Raw genomic sequence first — 8,940 nt, 5'->3', positions numbered from 1 at the left:
CCCTAGAATGAGTCCTGTCTAAGGTCCTGCAAACCACGTACTGATATGCCATCTCACACCGACTGCAGAGTTATTAGAGCAAAGTTTGGGTTCCATTTTGTTTTTAACTAGGACTGAGAAAGACAGGTACCAGCCTGTGGGAGCACCAAGGTTTCTTTGAAGTTAACAGATTAAGAAAGTAAGAAGACACATTTACACAGTGTTTCCTGGACTGGTTGTTCAGACAGCACCCACAGAAGGCCAAGCCTTTACTTCTAGAGCTTTAGATGCTCCTCTGTAGAAGGGCCAAACCTAGGCTACAGTTATTCAAATGCAAAAGCTGGCACTGAGCAGGAACTCTCATTCAGTCCACCTTGAAGCGGAAATCTATAAACCCATGTACTTTGATGGTCAGCCCTGACCTTTTGCCCTGAAAAGAGATGTTGCTTTAGGGAGAAAAGTTGTGAAGTGAGAACTCCATGTGGGACAGAAATATCACCCTCATGCATGCCCATGTTGGAGCCATTGTGTCTAGGATGAGAGAAGAACAGGGTGGGACAATAGCTGAACTCCCCCTACACTATTAGTGCCAGTCTGTCCTTTGCCCTGTCCAGAAGTGGACATGTTTCCAGGAATCAGTGATCTCCTTAGCAAGGACCACCCTAATCTCACCCTCACCAATCCCGGGTGAGTTCCATATCCCCAGGTGCTCCCATCACCAGCCCTTGGCCCATGGAGTAGTGACAAAAGCCCAAAAGAAGGACAGGTCCCTTGTGGTTGAAAACAGTTTCTGTCGAGATATTCCATAAGGATGAGACACTGTCACCAGAGGGTTTGTGAGACAAATGTTGAAATTTCTGCACCTTGGCTTGATAGAGGGCTTTGAGCAAAGAGTGTGCACCAATCTGGAAATTGGGATATTAATCACTGAGTCATCTTGGACACAGAGGGCATGGCTGAGTGGGCTGGCCCTTGCTGTTTCACATGCCCATTCCCATCTCTTCTGCCCCTGTACACTTTGTACCTAATCTGAGTTCCTGGGTGGGGGGGGTGGGGAACGACTTCACATGAGCTCAAACATATATTACAGGATCTATTTTTGTTCGCTTATCTGTTTCCTGGAAGATTTTAACTTTTCACCTGGTAATCCTCACTGCCTTCCCACCCTTCTCTCTTTCCCTCTCTCTCTCTCTCTCTCTCTCTCTAGGCCACAGCCCCTCAATATACCTTATCCTCCCATTCCCTAAGATGTTGCCTGGAACCCTAGCTCTGGGAAGGTGACTGTCTCAGCAAAAGATAACATGCTCCTATACACAAGGCTATCTGGTTCATGGCGAGTTGAATGTTAAGGCTTTTTCCTTGTTCTATATTCTTAAACTGTCTGATGATATCAAACAGAGAGGATACTTGAGGTGCCACCATCAAACAAAATTGAGTTGCACTATTTCAATTTCTGGCCCTTGTTTAGAACACCCTTTCCATGAATGTGCAAAATGACCAGGCCCACAGTTAATGGCCCCTCATCTTCTTTCTCCTTCATCCCCAATCCCCACCTCCCAGAAAGAACTGTATCCTCTGACACACACCCAAAGTATGATTAACCCCCTCTGCAAATCTCCATGACTGTTAATTCCCACACAGTAAACTGAGAAGCCTACATGGAGCTGAAGTGTTTGTCCTGAGGACCTGCCCAAACTATACACAGACACATACAGTCGAGGCTGTTTATTTTATCTTTCAGAATTATTTCAGGTTTACTAGTGTCTTCTTTGTTTTTCACCTCTCTTCTTTTCACAGCTATTTGTAAGGCCTCCCCAGACAGCCATTTTGCCTTTTTTGCAAAGGAGAAAAGGAAAGATATAAGCATCTGAATGCAGAGTTCCAAAGAAAAGCAAGAAGGGATTAGAAACCCTTCTTCAGTGATCAATGCAAAGAAATCAAGGAAAACAATAGAATGGGAAAGACTAGAGATCTCTTCAAGAAAATTAGAGATAACAAGGGAACATATCATGCAAAGATGGGCTCAATAAAGGACAGAAATGGTCTGGACCTAACAGGAGCAGAGGATATCAAGAAGAGGTGGAAAGAATACATGGAAGAACCATACAAAAATATCTTCATGACCAAGATAATCACTATGATGGGATCACTAATCTAGAGTCAGACAGCTTGTAATTTGAAGTCAAGTGGGCCTTAGAAAGCATCACTATGAACAAAGCTAGTGGAAGTGACGGAATTCCAGTTGAGCTGTTTCAAATCCTGAAAGATGATGCTGTGAAAGTGCTGCACTCAATATGCCAGCAAATTTGGAAAACTCAGCAGTGACCATAGGACTGGAAAAGGTCAGTTTTCATTCAAATTCCAAAGAAAGGCAATGCAAAAGAATGCTCAAACTACCACACAATTGCACTCATCTCACATGCTAGTAAAGTAATGCTCAAAATTCTCTAAGCCAGGCTTCAGCAATACATGAACAGTGAACTACCTGATGTTCAAGCTCGTTTTAGAAAAGGCAGAGCAACCAGAGATAAATTTGCCAACATCTGCTGGATCATGAAAAAAGCAAAAGAGTTCCAGAAAAACATCTATTTCTGCTTTATTGACTGTGCCAAAGCCTTTGTGTGGATCACAATAAACTGTGGAAAATTCTGAGAAAGATGGGAATACCAGACCACCTAACCTGCCTCTTGAGAAATCTGTATGCAGGTCAGGAAGCAGCAGTTAGAAATGAACATTGAACAACAGACTGGTTCCAAACAGGAAAAGGAGTACATCAAGGCTATATCTTGTCACCCTGATTATTCAACTTAAATGCAGAGTACATCATGAGAAACACTGGGTTGCAAGAAACACAAGCTGGAATCAAGATTGCCTGGAGAAATATCAATAATCTCAGATAGACAGATGACACCACTCATATGGCAGAAAGTGAAGAGGAGCTAAAAAGCCTCTTGATGAAAGTGAAAGAGGAGAGCGAAAAAGTTGGCTTTGAGCTCAACATTCAGAAAATGAAGATCATGGCATCTGGTCCCATCACTTCATGGGAAATAGATGGGGAAATAGTAGAAACAGTGTCAGACTTTATTTTATTTGGCTCCAAAATCACTGCAGATGGTGACTGCAGCCATGAAATTAGAAGACTCTTACTCCTTGGAAGAAAAGTTATGACCAATCTAGATAGTATATTCAAAAGCAGAGACATTACTTTGCCGACTAAGGTCCGTCTAGTCAACGCTATGGTTTTCCCTGTGGTCATGTATGGATGTGAGAGTTGGACTATGAAGAAGGCTGACTGCCGAAGAATTGATGCTTTTGAACTGTGGTGTTGGAAAAGACTCTTGAGAGTCCCTTGGACTGCCAGGAGATCCAACCAGTCCATTCTGAAGGAGAACAGCCCTGGGATTTCTTTGGAAGGAATGATGTTAAAGCTGAAGACCCTGTACTTCAGCCACCTCATGCGAAGTGTTGACTCATTGGAAAACACTCTGATGCTGGGAGGGATTGGAGGCAGGAGAAGGGGATGACATAGCCGGATGGCATCATGGACTCTATGGACGTGAGTCTGAGTGAACTCCGGGAGATGGTGATGGACAGGGAGGCCTGGCGTGCTGCGATTCATGGCATCGCAGAGTTGGACATGACTGAGTGACTGAACTGAACTGAACTGAACTGAACTAGTGTCTCCCTCTCTATCCGTTTCACAACCAGACTGCTGGGGTCCTGTCCCGGTGGATGCAGGGTGATTCGAAGGTAGGGACAGAGTTGGTGTCCTGGAAAAAATTTATTTGATTACAGATATAGAAGGAGATTAGAAACAGATAGTGTAGTAGGAGAATTAGTGAAGAAAAGAGGCTGAATAACTGGTTTACATGGAATACCAATCACCACCTACGTAGACCACAGGCATCTTTCCATTCTCCCAAAGGAGAGAAGGCACTGAGGCCTCCATGGTCCAATCTCAGAAACACAGGCAGAATTAGCAGGCTTGGCGAGTACCCACATTTCAGATGGGAATTCAGCCAGGAAAACGGGGAGTGAGAAAGAAACGACACGGAGGAATCAGTCTTTCCAGAATCTGATCCGATTTCTTTATTTTTCAGGTGTGTTTATATACCTTTTTGTTATACATAGGGATGAATACAGAGTCATGTGGAGGTCAGCAGACCTGACCCTTGTCACAATCAGGTGCTTCGTATAAAATTATACAAAGGTCTTATGAGTTTCATCATCTTTTAGCCATGAGGTCTGCTGACATTTTATGGCCCTTTCTGATACCTGTCAGTTAACCATAAAACTTATTTTTCCAGGGGTGATTTTTTTCATAAATCAGGCCCCACCCTCCATATAAAGTTGCATTCCTATAGGGTGAGGGTGTAGTGAGTTACAATCAAGAAAGGAATTTACTTAACCTAAGGTTTAACATGGTTAATCTTAAAGGTTAATACTTATTTCTCCTATATGCTAGTTGTATTCATTATAAGGGCAGGAATATGAAGTTTTAGCAGCAAATATTGGCTCAACAAATGTAAACCCTTCACCAATGTTCCCCTTAAGATCTATAGTGATAAAGTTATATTTTTGCATAGCAAGGACATAGTGATTTATAGTGATTTATAACAAAGTACAGTGATCTATAACAAAAGAGAAGATTCGTTAACTCAAAAAGTCTAGTATTGCTAACCTCAAAAAACTACTATATTTCCTTTTCTATATTCCAAATACATTGATTAGTATATTCCCAGGTGCCTAAGGATATGGAGGCCTGGTGGCAATCATTGAGTCATTAATGAAAAAAGTCCTACGCTAATATTCCAAACTCTCTGTGGTGTTTATGGTTGAGGGGTTGTCACACAAGCTAGTCTGTCAGCAGAGAGGTTTGACCTGAGACATCCTTGTCACAGCCAGGGCAGGGAATTAGCAGTAATTATTGGCAGGACAAATGAAAAAACCCTTCACCAATATAATTCCTAATCATCCTACTAATACTATATAAGTGATCTTCTAACTTCTCAACAGAGTCTGTTTTTAGAAAGTTTTAAAACATCCCGTGCCTCTCACAGTTGGGAGGCTGTAAACAATCACATGCAGCCAGATAAGCCTGATCAGGCAGGCCAGAGAACCTTCAGAGTTCATAAGTTGAAACACTCTTATCATGCCCAGGAATTTTTATTAACTGAAGCTGCAAGTTTACTCCTTCTCTGAGAGAAATGGTTATGGGGGAGAGCTCCCCGTAAAGTACTCTGGTTTTGGGGTAGATGCTTGGGAACAGGGGGTTTCCTGAGGCTTGATCACACCTTTACGTATGCCAAGCTTCCTTCTTCATGACCTTTGCCATGAGCAGAGTTCCTCACGCTGGCTCCCAACACCAGACCACTCTTTGTTACTTTCCTGTGCATGAGAACTATGCTTGCCATTGATCTTCATGTGAAGCAGCTTCTTTAGCTTTCTATTTTAGGTAAAATGGGATGCTCCATCATATGTTTCTCAAAATTGAGGGGTTCCTTTCAAAACAGACATAGACACAGATATATAAACCTATCTTCTCTGAACAATCCTAAAGATAGCTTTACTCTTTCAAGACGGTTCCCAGGAGAGAGTCTGTGATCTTTCACATTTCCTAAAAGCAAATATTAAAAAAAGAAAAAAAGTGTACCCCAATCATCACTGAAGAACTATTTACCATATCTAGGACATGGAAGCAACCTAGATGTCCATCAGCAGATGAAGGAATAAGGAAATTGTGGTACATATACACAACAGTATGTTACTCAGTTCTAAAGAGGAATACATCAAAGTTAGTTTTAGTGATGTGGAGTGAACATGGAGCCTCTTACTCAGAGTGAAGTAAATCAGAAAGAGGAAAACAAATACTGCATGTTAACACAAATATATAGAGTTTAGGACCACGTTGGGGGTACGGGCCATCCAACATGCAGGGCAACAGGTAAGATATAGACATAGAGAACAGACTTTTAGATTCAGTGGGAGAATGTGAGGATGCATGATTGAAGAAAATAGCCCCAAAACACATAAATTGTCAATGCAAAGTGATCAGTGAGAGTTTTATGCCTGAAGCAAGGCACCCAAAGTCGAGCTGTGGGGCAACCCAGAGGGATGGGGTTGGCAGGGCGGTGGGTGGGTTGGTGGGGGTTAAGGAACTGGGGAACATGTATACACCTATGGCTGATTCATGGTGACCAATGGATGGCAAAAACCATCACAATGTTGTAATTATCCTCCAGTTTAAATAAAGTAATCTCATGATCCTGCACAATGGCCAGTATTTTTGGAATGATTGTAGTGGGTGAAAAGGTACAAATGAAAATTAGCAAAGAAAAGTGATGATCAAAATGGAAGCAAATGATGGTCAGTGTGGTATACAGCCTTGCACAAAGAAGACTCACAGACTGTTTTGGAAATGGGACTTCATGAGGAATAGTAATTGGGATCCAATTTATGAGGAACCTGAGGGCAGAGTTGTTGGCCCTGGAATGATAGTTCAGATATGCACAGCTGAGTCAAATTGAAATCAGAGTAACTTGGGACTGACCAGGCTAATTCATTTACCTCCAGCTTCCCTAGCTAGAACCTGTTTTTCACAGTTGCTGTCTCATGCTGATGCCCTCATGCCCTGGTGTCATTCTGTATTCCATGGAGTCTCAATTTCTCCATGTATGAAATAAGTGACCAAGGTTCCTGGAAAACACTAATGTCAGTGCACAGTCCCTGGTCTCCTCACCTCTTGTCCTCCCAGTACTCCCCTGTCGTGGAGCCTTCCTCCTCATGTAGTACTGCAAAGGATAGGGCCACAGATCCTTAATGATGATCTTCCAGGGAAACACGCAAGCTCAGCGCAGAGCTGGCCAGACCGTGGGCCCTCCAGTGTACTGCCAAGAACTCCAACATCAAATGCATATACTGGCCCAGTGGTCCAATGAGACCCAACATCAGCCATCCTGCTGGATCCTGCAAAGTTATGGTCAAAGAACCAGTTGAAGAAGTTAATGATATTGTTGTGGTGCCTCTGGCTGTATGCCTTACATTCAATCCCTGGTGACACTGAATTGGAGTGGAATGAGATGCTAGGTATCCTGCAAGGAAAGGAGTATGGGAGAAAGACCTAAATCACTTTCCAAGTTCAACCTACCCCTTTCTGTCCCCACACCCCAAATCCAGTGAGCTGCCTCTTACCAGTGATGTTAATGAGACACTCCTCAACAATCACTTCATTCTGCAAATACCTATTCTTCCAAAAAGACAATGTGATCTTGCACCAAAGAGTGGGATACCTGAGATGCTCCACAGGCCAGGGCAAAGTGAGGGAGGTGGCATGGGGGTGGGGTGTGTATGAAATCTCTTTATAGAAGAGCTGGCCTTCACTATTTTCAGAGATATATCATTTCCCCTCCCCTCCCCATGCACCTCCCTACCCAATTATCAGTGTCCCCTGCCTGACCTTTAAGTTGGTCATGTAGTTAATTTAAGTATGTCTTTATCTGGTTCACTCATCTTGACTGACATTTGGGGGTGGTTCATAAACTGCTTTAGGTCAAGGGCCCTGTAGATGTGCTGGGAGATCAAAGGTAGCCTAAAGAGTAGCCTGGCATTGTCTGACTTCAACTTGCTCCTACTGAACTCCTTACATCTGTGTGGAGTTAGTACACACAGACCGCGTGAAGGCCCAACAAATCCCAAGGCTAGGCCTATCAATGCAAAGAGCTTCTGTTCCTAACAGGAAGGTCCTAAGCTACATCTCAGATTCCTAAAAGTTAGTTTATTTGTGGAAAACAAGCACTCCTAGCTGCAACTAGCATGAGCACTTACGCACTGCAACATCACCCCCAAAGTCATTCAGGTTTTGGAGAACACCTGTATTCCAGACAAGCTTTTTCTCTAAGGGGTCCCTGGTACTAATGACAGTTCTTACTGGGACCTGAGCAATTAAAGCCCACGTATCAGTTATTCTTGCTAAACAAAATAGCAAGTACATCAGCCATCTAATTACCCATCATCCAATCCATACATTTTGTACCAAACTGCAACATCTGTAAACTGTGTTTGCAACAGCCCAGGTAAAACCAAGTCCACAAGCACACACCAAGGATAAAACTTTGACCCAGAGCCATGGATTTCCTGGATGATGGCGCTTCTATGTTCTAGATGCAGCTTCCACCTCAGACAATTCTCGTCTTTCAGCTGAGAGAGGGCCTGTAGGGCTTTCTTATTCACAGGATCCAGCTTCAGCTGCAGAACTTCCAGCACCTCCAGTGGGGGTCAGTCACTCAGGATTCCAGGCCTTAGATGTTCCTGGCTCTGCTCCTCCAGCTTTCCCTCCCACTCCTCTGAGGAAACCTGCTCCAGCTCCTCCTTCTCCACTACCTCCACCTACTCCATGTCTTCCACCAGCAGCCGGTACTGCTGCCAGATCCCCGCCACCTCTCCCTCTTACAGGGCCGCGCCTTTCTCTACTGCTTCTCCCCTGAAAAGGGAAGCCTTTTCTCCTGGTGTGCCACCTGGGACCGGCATCTCCTCTGCCTCCCCCACCCAGCAGGCAGGGCCCAGGGACCCTGCCCCGTAAAGAGCCGGGTTCACAACTAAAATCCAGGATCCTGGGGAGCTTCCGCTTTCCTCTGGCCCCATCTCACTCTCCATGTGACCCTGGCCATGGCCCCGAGTTGCTAAGTAGCTGGATAGGAGAGCACAGCAAGTGTTCCGCACAGCCTGCCCACTCGCTGCAGTCTACTCTGACAGCAACTGCTTGCTTCCCAACAGTCTACCTGCAGGGAAGGGGAAACATGCATACACAGAGCTTTGGGACGCTACACATGTGCATAATATGTTAGCGGGAAGCGGGCAAACTCTACATCTTGACCCCCAGACCTCATCACGAGCCAATCAAATGGACTCTAAAGGTAGTTGATCAAGGGACAGAACCTTTGGAATTCTGGGTACTCTGGGACT

At 44.2% G+C, this 8,940-nt stretch overlaps 1 pseudogene; it reads right to left on the bottom strand.

Annotated features, from left to right (window-relative positions):
- Nucleotides 1-343: 343 nt before the first annotated feature.
- On the bottom strand, nucleotides 344-8,631 carry LOC132658901 (uncharacterized; annotated as a pseudogene).
- Nucleotides 8,632-8,940: the final 309 nt, after the last annotated feature.

The sequence above is a fragment of the Ovis aries genome, chromosome Y (genome assembly GCF_016772045.2).
Source record: "Ovis aries strain OAR_USU_Benz2616 breed Rambouillet chromosome Y, ARS-UI_Ramb_v3.0, whole genome shotgun sequence".
Taxonomy (NCBI): Eukaryota; Metazoa; Chordata; class Mammalia; order Artiodactyla; family Bovidae; genus Ovis; species Ovis aries.
This window is presented reverse-complemented; position numbering and strand designations above follow the sequence as displayed.